This window comes from Macaca thibetana, chromosome 3 (assembly GCF_024542745.1).
Source record: "Macaca thibetana thibetana isolate TM-01 chromosome 3, ASM2454274v1, whole genome shotgun sequence".
NCBI classification, from domain to species: domain Eukaryota; kingdom Metazoa; phylum Chordata; class Mammalia; order Primates; family Cercopithecidae; genus Macaca; species Macaca thibetana.
Window position 1 is genome coordinate 124,056,016 of NC_065580.1, and position 21,863 is coordinate 124,077,878.

The following is a 21,863-nucleotide window of genomic DNA, read 5'->3' on the forward strand; positions in this document are numbered from 1 at the left end:
ATACTAATTCTGCATCCCTTGTTGCTATGGCTTTGTTTCTCTTCCAACATGATAATTTACAATAAAATTCTGCTATCTCAGCAGGAAGATTTTACTTCTATGGCTCTTGGGTGTTTAACAGACTGCAAATTATTTATCCTGTAATTCCTTCAGAAAATATTATTTCCTTTAATTTTGTTTAAAAACTCACAAATAATCGGTATTGATTTTAAGACACATAGGATCGCTGAAAGTTTGAAAGTATGATTTAATATAAAATGTTTTTGGTAATTTTAAACTGGTCTGCAACTATTTTGTCAAACAGTTTTATAACTGTCCACTTCTTATAACCTAATACGGTGTGTTTCCAGGGAAGAGTAAACAGCCATTACCTTCTCATCTGTTTCAATTTTCTCTTCTTGTCAGTTACCTCTTTCCTTGGCTAACCATGGAAACTCATAAACATCAAAGTTGGTTCATTTGTATTCCTGTTTCCAAACATCAAATAAAGCCATCCATAAATTAATTTTATGAGCAATTAAGTTCTTCCAAGTCAATACTTTCTAAATTGATTTCTCTTTTACAATCAAGACACAGTTTAGCTTCATTTTATAACATTAGGCACAGCTCTCAGTTGGTTTTTCCATTTTAATTTTGGTGTCTACTTACTTTTTATTTTTTAAAGTAAAAATAAAATTTGGCGCGAGAAAGTGAAAGACAGGAAGAATACTTGAAAAAGGTTGGTGAAGGAGAGGCTGATGCCATGACCTGAAGAACTAAGTGGTGAAGGCAAAGGGGTACCTGCAGGAGGGACACTGTCGGGGTGGCATCCAGAGCTGGCACAGGGAGGGGATTCAAATCAGCCAGCAGCCCGGGACAGACACGGGACATTCAGCATGTGTTATGGATGTCAGGAGATGTGGTTTGGGATAAACATTTGGCTTCTCCAAAGTCTTCATATGGTCACCTGGAAGAAATTTTCACAGAACATTGACAACTTTGATTCTAAGAGTATTTGAAACAATACTAGAAAAAAACAAAAAAGGAAAGTGGGGAGGTTCCCCCAAATTGTATGCCTGTTCTGAAGAAAAATAAACAGTGTTGGTCCAAGGAGAAATAGAAAGTCAAATATTACTTCAAATGGTTGCTACAGAGATTAAATTAAATGAGATGATAAAAGGGTTAGCACAGCGCCTGGTTGTAATAAGTTGCCAATGTTTACAGATCGCATGCTTATGACTGTGATTATCATTACTGTCTGTATCAAAGTTTGTAACTGCAGTAGCCTTTTCTTTATTTATATTTCCTTTTTGTTCCATTTTATCCGTGTTCTTTATTTCTCCCGTTTTTGTGAAATTACTGCTGACTAGAACTTTTTGTTTGATCCCCATGGAGGAAAGCTATGGTGCAGATCCAAGAAATAGCTCAGCTGTTGGAATTCTGACTACAGTGCAAGATAGAGTCCCCCATGCTTATCGTTTAAAATCTGGCAAGACCAGGGTACATCAAAAGCTTCAGATCAATTTGTTGAAGGGAAGGCTGAATCCATTATCAAAACACCATTGCAACAGCATAGTATAATGGTGACAAAGGAAAAAATCAGATACATGGGGAAACAAGTACCTAAGTGTGAGGCCACACGTGTCATTGAATGAGATTAGCATTAGCTTGGTGCAAAAGTAATTGCAGTTTTTGCATTACTTTTAATGGCAAAAACTGCAATTACTTTTGCACCAACCTAAAATGAAAAAAAATGAAGCAAGAATAGAAGTATAGCTATAGCGTGAGAAAGAGCTTGTGAAAACCAGGAATCAGGAAATAAGATGCATCCCTTCTCTGGAAATCACTCTTTTATACACACTATGGCATATTTGGCATGAAGCAGAAAACAACTATTGTTGGTTTGGGCTGCTATACCAAAATAACTTAGAGTGGGCAATTTACAAACCACAGAATTTCATTGCTCACAGTTCTAGGGACTGGGAAGTCCATGACCACAGTGCCAATAGATTCAGTGTCTGATGAGGGCCCCATCTTTCTGGATGGCACTTTTTATGTGTCCTCACATGGCAGAAAGGCAGAAAGGACCCCAGAGCTCTCTTATGCCTCTTTGGGTACTAATCCAATGCATGAAGTTTTATCCTCATGGACTAATCCCCTTTCAAAGGTCCCACTTTCTAATACCATCATCTTTGTGATTAGGTTTCACTACATGAGCCATGGAGAGACACAAACACTCAGACCACAGCACACCCATTTTTCTCATGCTCTTCATTCTGGATGGGGCAAGGCCATGGGCTGTCTGGGTACACCCTCTACAACAGCACTATCTCATTTGGGAAGCCCTAGCCACCTGTGGGTAGTGAAATTTTGACAGTCACGAGTCTGAAAAAGGATGTTATAAATGTAAAGCACACTCCATATTTTGAAGACTTGCACACAGAAAAAAAAATGTAAAGTATCTCATTAACACTTTTTAATATTATTTATATTCAAATGATATTTTGGATGTTTTGTGCTGAATAAAATATATTAAAATTAATTTTATCTGTTTCACTTCACTTATTTAAATATGTCCACCAGAAAATACAGAATTGTATCCATGGCTAGCATTATATTCTTTTTATGTAGAACTGCTCCGGGAATCTTGCTCTACTCTCCTTCTTCTGACTACAGTATTTCAGACTACTGGGCTTGGCTGTCATGTCATTAGGAGTGCAGTATTTCTTTCAATGCATCCATGCTCAGATGCTGTGTCAAGGTAGTTATTATATTAAGGTGTGGTCTTCAGGGCAGGATGTGAGTGAATCTGGGAAACTGATACAAAGAAAGAAGACATATAATTAAAGTTAAATAGGTCATGAAGTTTCCATTATAAAGTTGTCATCATTAACCCAGGCACACATTCTCTGCCCATTTAAATTTATTTCTTAAATTTAATTATCGAAGCACTGTTACCAGCTTGATACTACTAGCTTTGTTTTACAGATAATAAAACTTATACTTCTGAAGTCCAGTAACTAGCCCAATGTCCCAATTTAGGCAGTGGAGCTAGAATTCCAGTAGAGTTCTATGCTGTGCTCAGTGCCGTGGTCTCTATGAGTGAGCGCCTACTGAACCCAGCTCCAGGGCAAAAGTCTCGTACCCAGGAAGTGAATAGGCTGAAAATTTCTTCTCAAAGGAATTATGTAAGGACTCAATAGGTCTCCAAATCCATTTGTGTCTATATTTGGATTTCAAACTATCTCCTAATACTAAATTTGTTCAGGATGTACTATTAAATGAAAGGTTCAAGAATCTCTGAATAACTTCTAGTCTTAAAGAAAAAAGTATACACATTCCAACAAATTAAATATTCAACTGGAATTAATTCAAGTAAAGCTCAATACCTAACCTTGTTTTGAATGTTTTAATTTGATCAGTTGTAAACAAATTGTGATTAATATACTCCTTCAGCCTACATTCAGCGATTTGTGCTTAAGTAGTAAGGGAAACAAAGATAAGTAAGAACTAGTTTTTGTTCTTTCAGACTAAACAGCTTGTAGAAGAGGGAGGGAATGTAAGCAATTAATGTGTTGAATTTTTGTAAATGCCATAATACGTGTACAAGATAGAAAAGTGACAAAGTTAAAATATTAAGATGGATTGGAGGAGAACAGAAAACGCTTAATGGAAGAGTACGTGTTTTGGGACTTGAACAAAGACTACATGTAATAAGACGTGAAATATAATAAGACGAGATGTGAAACAGCAATGCACAGTCTGGAAACCTTAGATCCTGGCAATACTGTTTTTGATCCCAATAACATGCAACAGGAGAGGTCAGGCTGGTATTGAGTAGCAAACTTGACGAAGTGTGGAATATTTCTAACCATAACTGTGGGGATGGAAGATGAAAATAACATTGAGGAGACATACAGGGAATTAATGGATCACTGAACATCTTGGAGTTTCTAATTATCTTGGTCGTGGGCTTTTCTTTGCTCACACTCAGCTGCTAAATCCTAACAGCAAGAAAGGCAGATGGGTGATCAGTACTGTAGTGTCAACTTATACTATGAGAGCAAGACACAGTTAAGGAGGCCAGGTGTTGAAGAGTTTTAGCCAGAGTGGATAAATTGGCATTCTAAGGGATTAAACTTGTTAAAGAATAAAGCTAAGAAAAGGTTGAAGAAACAGACAATGGGAGTGGCCAAGAGCCTGAGAATAGTATCTCTTGACTGTCCAAGTAGAATAGTATATACTGACTGGCCAAGTAGAATGGGTTAAGTAAGGGATAGAGGTGAAGACAGATTAAATAATAGGCTTTATTGGTTTATTGATTTTTAAAAATTTGTATCCCTAAATATCCATAAAATGGCATTGCTTAAGTAGTATAATACTTAAAATGGAGAGATAACATAGTTAATATTTTTCTGTAAATTTTTCTGGGGAAAATAACTTAAAAATACAAATAATAATGATCTGACATTGAAATTTACCTCTGCAGAGAATATAAAAAGGCAATATACTGTTAGATGACAACAATGAAATATCAAAGGTCATATATTCTTAAGGATATTGTTTAAATTTAATATATATTCTCACAAAATATCCAAAAAATTCAATTCCTTTCACTTTATTTCTTAAAGTGTTCATATATAAGCAAATAATCTATGCTTTATATATATATTTGCTGTGTGATGATTAACATAAAGTCAATGCAGAAGAGTTTGTGCAAATGCAAGGGAAATTCACCGTGGGGAATTCCAGCAGCAGGGGCGGCTTGCCCACCCCCTGGAGAGAAGGACTCCAGAGTTCTGCTGTGGGATCCTGTGAATTTCTCTCATCCCAGAAATTAGTCCTGCGTGGGCCTAGATCTAATTTCAAGAACAGGTTCAATAGTTTTAACAGCAGAGAATCTCAGCGGCCCGCTAGGTCTCTTCCCTATCTCGTGCGGGGAAGCTGGGCTTGGGGGACTCTTGGGGTTGCGCCGGCGGCTGTGTGGTCTCGCCTGGCCACGTCTCCTCTGGTGGAGCCCCCAAAACCGCCGCTCAGCCCCGCACAGTGCAGAGAAAAACCCACCCCCAAACCGGCGTCTAGGTACCCGCGTCTCCCCCCATATCCAGCTTTCAAGGAAGCAGGAAGAATTCTGTGAATTCCGCCCATCCGGCACGGGAAAGGGCGGCATTCCCAGTCCTGCCCCGCAGCTCCGCGCACTAAACCCGGACCATGGCCGCAGCGCCCCGCAGGGAGGAACCTGAAGCCGCGGAGCCCTCGCTGCCCTGAGCGCCCTGGGGTTTCTGGTCTCGTTGATCCCTGCAGCGTCGAGTGCTCTCCGTCCTGGGTATTTTCCAATCTATTTTAGCCATCTAGTAATAATGGGGGGAGGGAAGGATGACTTCAAAGAAAGGAGAAAGTCACGACAAAGAACAGAAATAAACTCCTTGTAAGTACGGAGCGGGAAGGGAGACAGCAGGGGCCAAATGGAAGCTGGGAATACTGGTGCGGGGAAGAGGCTTTGTGAGGCCGCCAAAAGCTGAGCACGGACTGAGTTATAGGGACAGATTCAAGGTGCTGCAGCTCAACAGATTTTAATCTTCTTCCTACTAGTGAGCATTGGACGTTACTGGTCCTACGGAGCATTTTCTTCCACATCCTCTGACTTAGACATAACTGATTAAAAAAAAAAATGATATACCAAAATTAAAATATGAGCATAGCTATCCATGTGTATATCTGTAAATATAAAGGTGAAATGTGAGCTTCTGAAATTTATTCGGTAATAAAAATTGAAGAATACTATTAACTCATGTATTGGCAAATTTTGTTTGTTGACATAGAAAGCATGCTTCAAATTGTGAGTAAAATTGATTTTTGGGATCTGTGTTCATGGAATAGAGAATTCTTTTCCAAGAACAAGAACCCTTTAAAATGAAATATAATGGAATTTGTCGAGAAGACCCTTTTTCAAAGACTAATTATCTCTGTTCCTAAAATAAAATCTTCTCATTTCATAACCGTATTGAATTTTATAGTAGAGGATAAAATAGGAGTTGTTACAGTAAGCATTTTGACAAATCAATTGACATTTCAACTAAAATCAGCTTAAATTTACACAAATAGCCGTCCTTTGCAAAGCACTTACTGTCATGCCAGCCCCAGTGCTAGGTGTTTTTAATGCATTATGTCATTTATCATTGAGGTTATGGTGGAGATGAAGAAATGAATTCTGAGATTTAACAAATTAAGTAATACCCTAGTGGTATTTTTAAGATTAGCAGAAGTGGAATTCCAGCCAAGGCATTCTGACTCCAAGGTCCTTGCTGTGAAGCCCTCAGTTATTCTCCACCCTGCCTTTCTCACTAAGGCAAATGGAGGGAACCTTAGAAGAGATCCATATTTATCCAAATAAGTAGTGGATACATTCTTGCATTAATGTCTCTGGGTGAAATGTTTAGTCCGTTAAACCTTTGTAACAAAGATCGGCATCATAAAATGTTACAGACCCTTATACAGACTCCCATGCTCAACCTCTCATATGCGCATACAACAGTGTGAGATCTTCCAAATACATGCAACCCTCATTTCTACATTTAGGTCATATTGTGTCCAGAATTGGTTCCTTCCAGTGGGTTCTTGGTCTGGCTGACTTCAAGAAGGAAATGTGGACCCTAGTTGTGAATGTTACAGTTCTTAAAGGTGATGTGTCCAGATTTGTTCCTCCGGGTGGGTTCCTGGTCTTGCTGACTTCAGGAGTGAAGCCACAGACCTTGGCAGTGAGTGTTACAGCTCATAAAAGTAGTGCAGCCCCAAAGAGTGAGCAACAGCGGGATTTATTGTGAAGAACTAAACAACAAACCTTCCACAGCGTGGAAAGGGACCCGAGTGGGATGCAGCTGCTGGCCCTGTGGCCAGCTTTTATTCCCTTATTTGGCTCACATCCTGCGGATTAGTCCATTTTACAGAGTGCTGATTGGTCCATTTTACAGAGTGCTGATTGGTGCGTTTACTATCCTTTAGCTACACAGAAAAGTTCTCTAAGTCCCCACCCAAGGCGGAAGCCCAGCCGGCTTCACCTCTTAATATGATGCTACATTTACAGCTCAGCAGAGGTCTGATTTTGGCCTGATGAGAAGGAAGGGGCCATTTTTTATTATACATGGAATGGGTTTTCCCAGAGCAATACCGTTTCACGCTTTCCATTTGCCTTCTGGTGGTCTGCACGAGTCCGTTTTGGAGCTGTCCATTTTACACTGCAGCTTCCTTGTCTCACCAGTTTCAAAGCTCCATGGTCCACGTTGCTACCAGTTATCTATGTTCATTAGGATTATGCTCACTAGAATTAAGATTGAGAACTATTTCTTTCTTTCTTTCTCTCTCTCTTTTTTTTTTTTTTTTGCCTGCGGAGAATCATATTTGAATAATTGCTTCTATTAAAACTTTAGTCTGTTAGATCTTCATCTTGTAAGAGTGTAAATTTGCACATCCTTTTTACATAAGTCTTTTCAAATTTTTTCTCTCTGGCAAATAATACTGTTAATAAAAACTAAAGGGGCGGAGCAAGATGGCCGAATAGGAACAGCTCCAGTCTCCAACTCCCAGCGCGAGCGACACAGAAGACCGGTGATTTCTGCATTTTCAACTGAGGTACTGGGTTCATCTCACTGGGGAGTGCCGGACGATCAGTGCTGGTCAGCTGCTGCAGCCCGACCAGCGAGAGCTGAAGCAGGGCGAGGCATCGCCTCACCTGGGAAGCACAAGGGGGAAGGGAATCCCTTTTCCTAGCCAGGGGAACTGAGACACAACACCTGGAAAATCGGGTAACTCCCACCCCAATACTGCGCTTTAAGCAAACAGGCACACCAGGAGATCATATCCCACACCTGGCCGGGAGGGTCCCACACCCACAGAGCCTCCCTCATTGCTAGCACAGCAGTCTGTGATCTACCAGCAAGACAGCAGCGAGGCTGGGGGAGGGGAGCCCGCCATTGCTGAGGCTTAAGTAGGTAAACAAAGCTGCTGGGAAGCTCGAACTGGGTGGAGCTCACAGCAGCTCAAGGAAACCTGCCTGTCTCTGTAGACTCCACCTCTGGGGACAGGACACAGTAAACAATAACAAACACAGCAGAAGCCTCTGCAGACGCAAACGACTCTGTCTGACAGCTTTGAAGAGAGCAGTGGATCTCCCAACACGGAGGTTGAGATCTGAGAAGGGACAGACTCCCTGCTCAAGTGGGTCCCTGACCCCTGAGTAGCCTAACTGGGAGACATCCCCCACTAGGGGCAGTCTGACACCCCACACCTCACAGGGTGGAGTACACCCCTGAGAGGAAGCTTCCAAAGCAAGAATCAGACAGGTACACTCGCTGTTCAGAAATATTCTATCTTCTGCAGCCTCTGCTGCTGATACCCAGGCAAACAGGGTCTGGAGTGGACCTCAAGCAATCTCCAACAGACCTACAGCTGAGGGTCCTGACTGTTAGAAGGAAAACTATCAAACAGGAAGGACACCTACACCAAAACCCCATCAGTACATCACCATCATCAAAGACCAGAGGCAGATAAAACCACAAAGATGGGGAAAAGGCAGGGCAGAAAAGCTGGAAATTCAAAAAATAAGAGCGCATCTCCCCCAGCAAAGGAGCGCAGCTCATCGCCAGCAACAGATCAAAGCTGGACGGAGAATGACTTTGATGAGATGAGAGAAGAAGGCTTCAGTCCATCAAATTTCTCAGAGCTAAAGGAGGAATTACGTACCCAGTGTAAAGAAACTAAAAATCTTGAAAAAAAAGTGGAAGAATTGATGGCTAGAGTAATTAATGCAGAGAAGGTCATAAACGAAATGAAAGAGATGAAAACCATGACACGAGAAATACGTGACAAATGCACAAGTTTCAGTAACCGACTCGATCAATTGGAAGCAAGAGTATCAGCGATTGAGGATCAAATGAATGAAATGAAGCGAGAAGAGAAACCAAAAGAAAAAAGAAGAAAAAGAAATGAACAAAGCGTGCAAGAAGTATGGGATTATGTAAAAAGACCAAATCTACGTCTGATTGGGGTGCCTGAAAGTGAGGGGGAAAATGGAACCAAGTTGGAAAACACTCTTCAGGATATCATCCAGGAGAACTTCCCCAACCTAGTAGGGCAGGCCAACATTCAAATCCAGGAAATACAGAGAATGCCACAAAGATACTCCTCGAGAAGAGCAACTCCAAGACACATAATTGCCAGATTCACCAAAGTTGAAATGAAGGAAAAAATCTTAAGGGCAGCCAGAGAGAAAGGTCGGGTTACCCACAAAGGGAAGCCCATCAGACTAACAGCAGATCTCTCGGCAGAAACTCTCCAAGCCAGAAGAGAGTGGGGGCCAATATTCAACATTCTTAAAGAAAAGAATTTTCAACCCAGAATTTCATATCCAGCCAAACTAAGTTTCATAAGTGAAGGAGAAATAAAATCCTTTACAGATAAGCAAATGCTTAGAGATTTTGTCACCACTAGGCCTGCCTTACAAGAGACCCTGAAGGAAGCACTAAACATGGAAAGGAACAACCAGTACCAGCCATTGCAAAAACATGCCAAAATGTAAAGACCATCGAGGCTAGGAAGAAACTGCATCAACTAACGAGCAAAATAACCAGTTAATATCATAATGGCAGGATCAAGTTCACACATAACAATATTAACCTTAAATGTAAATGGACTAAATGCTCCAATTAAAAGACACAGACTGGCAAACTGGATAAAGAGTCAAGACCCATCAGTCTGCTGTATTCAGGAGACCCATCTCACACGCAGAGACATACATAGGCTCAAAATAAAGGGATGGAGGAAGATTTACCAAGCAAATGGAGAACAAAAAAAAGCGGGGGTTGCAATACTAGTCTCTGATAAAACAGACTTTAAACCATCAAAGATCAAAAGAGACAAAGAAGGCCATTACATAATGGTAAAGGGATCAATTCAACAGGAAGAGCTAACTATCCTAAATATATATGCACCCAATACAGGAGCACCCAGATTCATCAAGCAAGTCCTTAGAGACTTACAAAGAGACTTAGACTCCCATACAATAATAATGGGAGACTTCAACACTCCACTGTCAACATTAGACAGATCAACGAGACAGAAAGTTAACAAGGATATCCAGGAATTGAACTCATCTCTGCAGCAAGCAGACCTAATAGACATCTATAGAACTCTCCACCCCAAATCAACAGAATATACATTCTTCTCAGCACCACATCGTACTTTCTCCAAAATTGACCACGTAATTGGAAGTAAAGCACTCCTCAGCAAATGTACAAGAACAGAAATTATAACAAACTGTCTCTCAGACCACAGTGCAATCAAACTGGAACTCAGGACTAAGAAACTCAATCAAAACCGCTCAACTACATGGAAACTGAACAACCTGCTCCTGAATGACTACTGGGTACATAACGAAATGAAGGCAGAAATAAAGATGTTCTTTGAAACCAATGAGAACAAAGATACAACATACCAGAATCTCTGGGACACATTTAAAGCAGTGTGTAGAGGGAAATTTATAGCACAAAATGCCCACAAGGGAAAGCAGGAAAGATCTAAAATTGACACTCTAACATCGCAATTAAAAGAACTAGAGAAGCAAGAGCAAACACATTCGAAAGCTAGCAGAAGGCAAGAAATAACTAAGATCAGAGCAGAACTGAAGGAGATAGAGACACAAAAAACCCTCCAAAAAATCAATGAATCCAGGAGTTGGTTTTTTGAAAAGATCAACAAAATTGACAGACCACTAGCAAGACTAATAAAGAAGAAAAGAGAGAAGAATCAAATCGACGCAATTAAAACTGATAAAGGGGATATCACCACCGACCCCACAGAAATACAAACTACCATCAGAGAATACTATAAACACCTCTACGCAAATAAACTGGAAAATCTAGAAGAAATGGATAATTTCCTGGACACTTACACTCTTCCAAGACTAAACCAGGAAGAAGTTGAATCCCTGAATAGACCAATAGCAGGCTCTGAAATTGAGGCAATAATTAATAGCCTACCAACCAAAAAAAGTCCAGGACCAGATGGATTCACAGCTGAATTCTACCAGAGGTACAAGGAGGAGTTGGTACCATTCCTTCTGAAACTATTCCAATCAATAGAAAAAGAGGGAATCCTCCCTAACTCATTTTATGAGGCCAACATCATCCTGATACGAAAGCCTGGCAGAGACACAACTAAAAAAGAGAATTTTAGACCAATATCCCTGATGAACATCGATGCAAAAATCCTCAATAAAATACTGGCAAACTGGATTCAGCAACACATCAAAAAGCTTATCGACCATGATCAAGTTGGCTTCATCCCTGGGATGCAAGGCTGGTTCAACATTCGCAAATCAATAAACATAATCCAGCATATAAACAGAACCAAAGACAAGAACCACATGATTATCTCAATAGATGCAGAAAAGGCTTTTGACAAAATTCAACAGCCCTTCATGCTAAAAATGCTCAATAAATTCCGTATTGATGGAACGTACATCAAAATAATAAGAGCTATTTATGACAAACCCACAGCCAATATCATACTGAATGGGCAAAAACTGGAAAAATTCCCTTTGAAAACTGGCACAAGACAGGGATGCCCTCTCTCACCACTCCTATTCAACATAGTGTTGGAAGTTCTGGCTAGGGCAATCAGGCAAGAGAAAGAAATCAAGGGTATTCAGTTAGGAAAAGAAGAAGTCAAATTGTCCCTGTTTGCAGATGACATGATTGTATATTTAGAAAACCCCATTGTCTCAGCCCAAAATCTCCTTAAGCTGATAAGCAACTTCAGCAAAGTCTCAGGATACAAAATTAATGTGCAAAAATCACAAGTATTCTTATACACCAGTAACAGACAAACAGAGAGCCAAATCAGGAATGAACTTCCATTCACAATTGCTTCAAAGAGAATCAAATACCTAGGAATCCAACTTACAAGGGATGTAAAGGACCTCTTCAAGGAGAACTACAAACCACTGCTCAGTGAAATCAAAGAGGACACAAACAAATGGAAGAACATACCATGCTCATGGATAGGAAGAATCAATATCGTGAAAATGGCCATACTGCCCAAGGTAATTTATAGATTCAATGCCATCCCCATCAAGCTACCAATGAGTTTCTTCACAGAATTGGAAAAAACTGCTTTAAAGTTCATATGGAACCAAAAAAGAGCCCGCATCTCCAAGACAATCCTAAGTCAAAAGAACAAAGCTGGAGGCATCACGCTACCTGACTTCAAACTATACTACAAGGCTACAGTAACCAAAACAGCATGGTACTGGTACCAAAACAGAGATATAGACCAATGGAACAGAACAGAGTCCTCAGAAATAATACCACACATCTACAGCCATCTGATCTTTGACAAACCTGACAAAAACAAGAAATGGGGAAAGGATTCCCTATTTAATAAATGGTGCTGGGAAAATTGGCTAGCCATAAGTAGAAAGCTGAAACTGGATCCTTTCCTTACTCCTTATACGAAAATTAATTCAAGATGGATTAGAGACTTAAATGTTAGACCTAATACCATAAAAATCCTAGAGGAAAACCTAGGTAGTACCATTCAGGACATAGGCATGGGCAAAGACTTCATGTCTAAAACACCAAAAGCAACAGCAGCAAAAGCCAAAATTGACAAATGGGATCTAATTAAACTAAAGAGCTTCTGCACAGCAAAAGAAACTACCATCAGAGTGAAGAGGCAACCTACAGAATGGGAGAAAATTTTTGCAATCTACTCATCTGAAAAGGGCTAATATCCAGAACCTACAAAGAACTCAAACAAATTTACAAGAAAAAAACAAACAACCCCATCAAAAAGTGGGCAAAGGATATGAACAGACATTTCTCAAAAGAAGACATTCATACAGCCAACAGACACATGAAAAAATGCTCAGCATCACTGGCCATCAGAGAAATGCAAATCAAAACCACAATGAGATACCATCTCACACCAGTTAGAATGGCGATCATTAAAAAGTCAGGAAACAACAGGTGCTGGAGAGGATGTGGAGAAATAGGAACGCTTTTACACTGTTGGTGGGATTGTAAACTAGTTCAACCATTATGGAAAACAGTATGGCAATTCCTCAAGGATCTAGAACTAGATGTACCATATGACCCAGCCATCCCATTACTGGGTATATACCCAAAGGATTATAAATTATGCTGCTATAAAGACACATGCACATGTATGTTTATTGCAGCACTATTCACAATAGCAAAGACTTGGAATCAACCCAAATGTCCATCAGTGACAGATTGGATTAAGAAAATGTGGCACATATACACCATGGAATACTATGCAGCCATCAAAAAGGATGAGTTTGTGTCCTTTGTAGGGACATGGATGCAGCTGGAAACCATCATTCTTAGCAAACTATCACAAGAACAGAAAACCAAACACCGCATGTTCTCACTCATAGGTGGGAACTGAACAATGAGATCACTTGGACTCAGGAAGGGGAACATCACACACTGGGGCCTATCATGGGGAGGGGGGAGGGGGGAGGGATTGTATTGGGAGTTATACCTGATGTAAATGACGAGTTGATGGGTGCAGCACACCAACATGGCACAAGTATACATATGTAACAAACCTGCACGTTATGCACATGTACCCTACAACTTAAAGTATAATAATAATAAATAAATTAAAAATAAATAAATAAAAAATAAAAAATAAAAAGTAATTTTTTATTTTACTACTCATTGCAATTATAATATAAATTATTGAATATTAAGATCATTTTTTCCCTTCCCTTCTTCTGTAACTCATGTGCTTTCCTTTCTCATTTCCTGTGATTTAAGGCAAGCTAGCAGGCTCTTCTGTCTGGTCTTCCTCTGCCATTAACTCTCCTCTGAAACACTCCTGTCTCAGTGACCGGTTTCTCTCAGATCTTATATCATGTATAACTGGTATTGCTCCTTGAAATCTCAGACAGAGTGAAGTACCTCTTTCTTCTCAATAAAGTCGTAAGCTTCTCAAACCAACAAATGCTTTCTGAGACAAAGAACCTACCACTGCTGAAGTTCTTTCCCTTTTGAGGAATAATGCCTTTCTAGTTGGAACTGCTTTCTGCTTTTTTTTTTTTTTTCTTTTTTGAGACCGAGTTTCACCCTCACTCTGTGGCCCAAGCTGGAGTGCTGTGATGTGATCTCAGCTGGCTGCAACCTCCACCTCTCGGGTTAGAGTGATTCTCCTGCCTCAGCCTCCCAAGTAGTTGAGATTACAGGCCCACACCACCACATCTGGTAAAGTTTTATATTTTTAGTAGAGATAGGGTTTCACCATGTTGGCCAGTCTTGTCTCAAACTCCTGACCTCAAGGGATCCACCCCCTTGACCTCCCAAAGTGCTGGGATTACAGGTGTGAGCCACCACGCCTGGCCAAAAACTGCTTTCTTTGATGGTGTCTTTAAATAAGTTGCTTTATGTCTGATTGTGGCACTAAGCACAATTGGTCTTTGCGGTTACTGGAATTTCATCTTTAATATCAGGAACATTAACTGGCCAAGCAATGGTGTCATTCTAAAGTAGAAGACTATCTCTCTGTTGGTAAGAATTTGGTGAACTCATCTAAGCCAGCATCACAGTATATAAGGAGCATACTCAGCAGGGGTTTCTACTAAATTAATGGATACTAAAAAGACTAATAAAATATACAATTCTTAAACAAACATAACCTTAATATACAAAATCTGTTTGTATTTCACTAATTATTTTGCCAATTCAGGATGTTTTCTGTAACTTGTATTAAAGTCTGAGCTTCTAAAAGACTATTCTTGTTCCCACAGCATTTTGTATGTTTAGGTACATTTATGTCAGATGCCTATATATTTATGACTGTTATAATCCTCCTGATGAATGGACTCTTTTATCACAACATGATTACCTAGATTACCTACTTTGGCTCTGGAGACATTTCTTGACATAAAATCTATGTTGTCTGGTGTAAGTATTACTAGTCAGCCTTCTTTTGTTTACCATTCACATGGAATGTATTTTTCCATCTCTTTGCATTCAGCCTGTCTTTAAATCTTGAGTTTTATTTTTGTAGAAAGCAAATAGTTGGATTTTGTCTATATATTTACCTTTACAAACAAGTTTCATCATTTTTATGCTATTGTGTTGTTGTTTAGTTGTCCTTTCATGTAAACTTGAAAAATTAACTTTTTGTAAGGCAAGTCAAGTAGTGAGGCATTTCTTTAGGTTTTGATTGTCTGAGAAAGTCTTTGTCTCCCCTTCATTTCGGAAGGACAGCTTTGCCAAGGATGGTATCCTTTCTTGGAAGTTTTTCTTTTTCTTTTTCTTTTTTTTTTTTTTTTTAGAGAAAACAATTTATCTCATTCCACTCTTTTCTGGAATGCAACGTTTCTACTGGAAAATCCACTGGTAGTGTTATAGAGGTTCCCTTGTATGGGACAAGTCATATTTTTCTTGCTGCTTTCAAAATTCTCTGACTCTGACTTTTGACAGTTTGATTATAATGTATTTTGGTTTGGGTTTTTCAGGTTCAGATTTTTGGTGTCCTCTGGGCTTCCTAGATCTGAATGCTTTTTTCTTTTCCAGATTGGGAAGCTTTCAGCCATTTTTAAAAAAATAAACTTTCTTCTTATTTCTTTCTCTTCCGCTTCTGAGACTCTCAAAATATATTGATCTAGTTGATAATGTCCCATAATTTTGTAGGCTTCCTTCACAATTTTTCATTATATTTTCTTTATTCCACTGAATAGATGACTTCCAATGATCTGCCCATGTGTTCATAATCCTTTCTTCTACTTATTTATTCTGTTGTTGAATCCCTCTATTGACTTCTTCAGTTTACTTACTGTATTCTTCAGCTCTATAATTTCTGTTTGGTACTTTTCAATATTTTCTATCACTTTACTGAAATTCTTATTTTGCTTATGCATTGCTCTCCTGACCTCAGTTAACACACTTATGCACATTATTTTCTGTTGGGTAAATCACATATATCCTTTTCATTAAGATTGGTTTATGGAGATTTACCTTTTTAAATTAATTTTCTTTGTCTGCATCATTTCGTTAGATAAAACAATGACCTCTCTCAGTTTTCACATACTGTTCTTTTACAGGAGAAGACCCTCATCAATCAGCCTAGATAAAGATTCTGGTACCTCTCTAATGTCTGTGTTGGTCTCAACCATCACCTTTGTTTTTAGCAGCCCTTGTAATCTAGAGTATGTCAAGTCCCATGAGTGCCCTGAGACAGCTAAGATAGAAGCTAGTCTCTTAGTAGAAGCCAGAAAAGTTGGGGCACTAGATATCTATTCTAATACCTTTCCTCTGCAGAGAAATTGGGAGTTGCAGTTCTTGCTCACTCACTTTCTACTAAGCTGGAGAGGGGAGCTGCAGCAAACACCCACATGCTTGTTCACAGTGCACTCTCTTTTAAACCAGTTCTTTTTTATCTGTATCCCTCAGGGGCCTAGCCAATGCCAGGCCTCATCAGCTCTTGGAGACAGGCAGGTTAGAAGCCAATCCTTCAGTCCCTACTAGAAAAGTAGGGAAGCCAGATGTGTAGTAAAATGCCTTATAGGAAGAACCTAGAAGCATTAGTTTTATTGCTGGAGCAAGCTGGAAGCAAGCAACAGGAAGTGCCCGCACACATTCATTCAGGCTTTCAGGGGACTAGTGATTGCCTGTCCCATTAGCTCCCAGAAACAGGAGCGTTAAAAACCATATCCTTGGGCAGCAGACGGAAAAAATAAGGCACTAGGTGTATAGTATAACACCCAATGAGAAACGAGGATCTGGGTTTTAGTCTCTGTTCACTGTGCTGAACTGAAGGGATCAGCCACAGTGAATGCTTGCACACCTGTTCAGAACTATCCTTTGGCTCCTTGTCGTCCCTGGAAAGCTAGTTAATCCTGGACCCACTGGCTTTCAGAAACAGGCAAATTAGAAGCCAGAGCCTCACGTAGCAACTGGAAAATTTGTGGTGCTAGATGTGTGGTTCAAATCTTTCACTTCTCAGGGAAACACTGGAAGTTGTGACCTCCCTCCTGTTGCATGTCCTGTGCTAGGGATGGGGTTTATATTGAGATTGTGTCTCAGATTTTCATATCAATTTCAATATGGGTATTTTCTCACCCTCTGAATGTGCAGCAGTTCAAATACTGACTGGATTTCTCACAAAGGGAGTTAATCCATGTCTAGCTGGTAATTTGGGGGGAGGGAGAGTCTGAAACCTCCTACTCAACTGTCTTGAAGATCATCCCTTCTCCCCACAGCATTTAAAACATGCTTTACTGACTTCATTTAACACATAACATTTTATGAACTATCAGAACTTCTTAAATATTGCATTAGATTGCTCTAGCTGTAATGACAATGTACCATAGATCAGGTGGCTCAAACAGCAGAATTCTTTTTTTCTCTCACAGTTCTAGAGGCTAGAAATTTGACATCAAGGTGTTAACAGGGCTGGTGTCTTCCGAGTTCTCTCCCTTTGGCTTATAGATGGCCATTTCCCCCCTACATCTTCACATGGTCTTCCTTTTGTACATGTCTGCATCCTAATATCATCTTCTTATAAGCACACTAGTCATATTGTATTACAGTTCACCCTAATGAACTCATTATAACTTAGTCACTTAGTTATAACTTATTCACTAAGTTATAACTTAGGTCTTTAAAGACCTTATCTCCAAATACATTCACATGCTGAAGTACTGGGAGTTAGGACTTGAACATAGGAATTTTGTAGGGACACAATTCATCCCATACCACTCAATCCTCTGACCCCACAAAGTTTATGTCCTCACATGCAAAATGCATTTACGTATTCCCAGCAGACCCATTTGATGCTTAACCCATTCTAGCATCAAATATAAGTGAATGTCTCATCTAAGTATCATCAAAATCAATTATGAGTGATATGAAGGCATTATTCATCCTGAGGCAAAATTTTTCTCTAGCTGTGAACTTGTGAAAACGGACAACAGATCTGTAAATTCCAAAATGCAAGGGTGGGACAGGCATATGATAGACATTTGCATTCTAAAGGGGAGAAATCAGAAAGGAGAAGGGGACTGCAGGTCCCAAGCAAGTCTAAAACTTAGCAGGGCATATCCTGTAAGATTTTAGCAAATTAAGTGAACTACCCTGGAATGTAAGTAGAAAAAGGAGGGAGATTTCATTACCTCGGAGTGTTGTCAGGACTCTATCTTTAGGGAGATATTATCTCTAGCTTCCAAGGGTGTTGTTATGCAAATACTTTTGTAGTTGCTCAGAAGACTTGGAGAGACACCAGAATTATAAATAATCATCTCCCAAAAAAAATGATATCAGATTCCATATTCAGAGAGTTCAAATTCCTACTTTCAAAAAGTTGAAGCCTATTGTTTACAATGTCTAACCTCAACTTGACTGAAACAAGAGATGAGAATTTCATAAACACTGGGATACACTAAATAAAAAGTACTGAAAGAGATTAAGGGGGGAAATGTCTGTCAGTGTGATTAGGTCCTCAATGTCTGCTAATTGGCATTTATCAAAGTCAGTTTCCAACCCTCCCACAAAGACTTCAGGACAGAGGTTCTATCCTTCTTGATGATGACATTTATAAGGAATGCTTCCAAGGTCCTTAAAAAACATTTTGGATTGCAAAAGATTTACATCTCAAAGAGCAGAGAAAGGTTACGAGTACATTCTAGTACTTCAGAATGTACGTTGCATGTTTACTAATGTAAATGTTCTAAGATAAAGGTCAGGGGCCTATAGTCCGGTTTTGGTTGGAACAGACCTGGCATGTTAAGGGAGCTGGAATCATGTGAGGGCATGGCCTGGAACTGACAGCAGCCATCCTAGAATTTGATCTAGTCTGTTAGTGTGGGACAGGTAGATGAACCCATTCGCACTGGGTGTGCAGTTCTCAGTAACAAGAAGCTAAATCCAAAAACATAATATATTGATATATTTGGTATAAATTTTTTAAATAAATGCATATTTTAATGTATTACATGTTTTCAAAGAATGAATAATGATGAAGTACAAATAATATCATAGAGTCAAAAGTGTCAAAAGTAAATAATGTCATTAGAGGCAGGTGAGAAATGGGATCTCCATATATGTTTATGGAATGAGGACACTGTGTAAGCAAAGATTTCCTTTCAGTGTTAGTGTGAGAATATTCTCCTGGGTTAATCTTTTACATATTCAGTAGAAGATGGAAGGCAAAATTTACTTTTCCTGGAGAATTATTAAATCATTTCTATGCAAGATTTGAAGGAGAATTACTGACAGCTGGAGCACTTGGAAGACAATCCTGTTTATAGTATGAATTTTCTGGTATGATGCCTTTTTTTCCTGGTGATGGGCATATGCATTCATCAAAATCTTGAGACTATATGTGTATGTATATACACATATATATGTATACTATATATATACACACATACACATATAGTATACATATGTATATATGTATATATATCACCTGCCTCTAATGACATTATTTACTTTTGACACTTTTGACTCTATGATATTATTTGTACTTCGCCATTATTCATTCTTTGAAAACGTGTAATACATTAAAATATGCATTTATTTTAAAAATTTATACCAAATATATCAATATATTATGTTTTTGGATTGTGGATATATATATATACACACACACACATATATATTTAAGTGAAATACAAAGACATCAACTCAGAAAATATTCATTATATTTAGGAAGTATTATAATTATTCTGACTTTAAGTTGGTTAAATTACTTAATGTTTCCTAAAGACATTTCCAGTAAGTGATTTCATTTTCATATGTCATCTTAAACCATTTAAAGAGGCTATAAGAAATTTTATGTTGGATCAAGAGAAGTAAGGTAAGACAGTATCGCTAAACAAAGTAAAGACAGAGAATCTTTGATTTCTGGGCAGTAAGTGTCAAAGAATTCCAGGTGGCTATAAAAATAGGCCTGAAAAATATAATTCCCAAGGAGCTATCATTGTCTGGCCTCTGCATGTCGTTATTATGATCTGCTGCAGCCACACCTCAGAGAATCCAGAATAATAAGCATAAAGTGGCATCAGTGCTGCTATTTTATAATAAAGCATTTTTTTATAATGAAGTTTATGTTTTTTCTTGTCAAAGAATACATGTAGAAATTATTGAATGTGCAAAAGATATGGAGATTGAGAAGCACGTATTATCTGATGAAAGTATTCATTCTAATCATTTTATTGAATGTATGTCTTAAGTATAATGCTAGAAATACATAATTTTATATGATAGTTTTAAACGGCTCTTTCTTCTCTCAATGTATATGGTATTTTGGAAAATGTAAAAGAGAGAAATTAAGGGGCAATTATATTAAAAATTATTTAAAACTTACTTCTTAGAAGTAGACACAATTAGTACTTACATTTGGGTGTGTTTAGTGTTTTTTTCTGTGAATAATTATGTATCTTAGCACATATCCATATTAATTTGGATATTTAATGCAGAAGTTTTTAAATTGTCAAATAAAATAAGTAGGATGGCTTAGTAATATCTCATAAAATGGATGCAAATTTTGTTGACTCTTGTTTTGTCTAATAATTGCATTCACATGTTAAGTGAGGCCTTTTCTGCCCCTTTTAGCCAAATTGTACCTTAATCTCAGGACCTCATTTAATCTAAGAAGAATGCATATTATTTCCAAATGTCTACAGGGTAACATGAAGTAAGATAAGGTCACTTGTATTGGTAGTATTAATCAAAAGAAGAATTTAGTATGTGGGATAAGGGAAACATTGGTTTTAACTAGTGAAAATGAAATATTTGGAGTCAGTAAATTTAGATAAGTGAACATGGGTTAACAGACTTTGTGTGAGGACAAAATATAAAACTCTGATAGCATGCTGGCCTTCCTGACATGAAGTGATGTGAGCCAGGAAAAGCTGGCGTTAGGAAAATGAAGTAGGGATCCTAGTAAAGCTACACTGTGCCTGAGAAACAGGACCCCCCCTGGTGGTAATGATAGCATAAAATGTGCCTCTATATGAACCTTAAAATCCTTTTTCTGTGATTAGGGTCACCCTAAAAGTCTTCTCAGATTTTTATTCTCAGGGGTGAAGGATTAGGTTTTAGTGGGATATTCATGTCAGTGAACCCATTTACGCTATGGTGATGCTTTTTCCAACTAAAGATTATTTCAAAAGGTGAAGAGTGTAGGAATATTTTAAATTCTTATATTTGCATAAACAGGAGATCAACCAAGTCACTCTTCTCAGAATTTAGTTAATTTGGTTTCAAGAGGACATGATAAATTTAAGAAGTCAAAGAAGTAAAGGTAGAATTTGAGGGTTCAATCATTGGTTCCTCATTATATCAATTTGTTTAAAATGTTGTTTCCTTAAGTATTATTTTAAATTATGCCAAACAGCATTCCTTAATAATGCAGGAAGCCACACAGAGCTCCAGAATTGGTATGATTATTTTAACCTGAAAACATGTGTGGATTTATTTAAATTTATCCTACTTGAAATTTATTGAGCTTTGTGGATAGCTAGATTCATGTATTTTATCTAACTGGAGACATTTTCTGCTATTATTTTTTCAAATATTCTTTCCAACCCTTTTTCTCTTTCTTCTTCTGAAATTCCAGTAACACGTGTGTTGGTGTCCTTGGTGGCATCCCACAGGTTCCCTAGCCTCTGTTTAATTTTCTTCATTCTCCTTTCCTTCTGTTCCTCAAGCTGGATCATTTATCTAGTCTTCACGTTCACTGATTCCTTTTTCTTTCTGTTCAGATCTGTTAAACACCTCTAGTACATTTTTTCAATTCATTTTTTATAATTTTCAGCTCCATAATTTCCACTTGAATCATTTTTATCATTTCTTTCT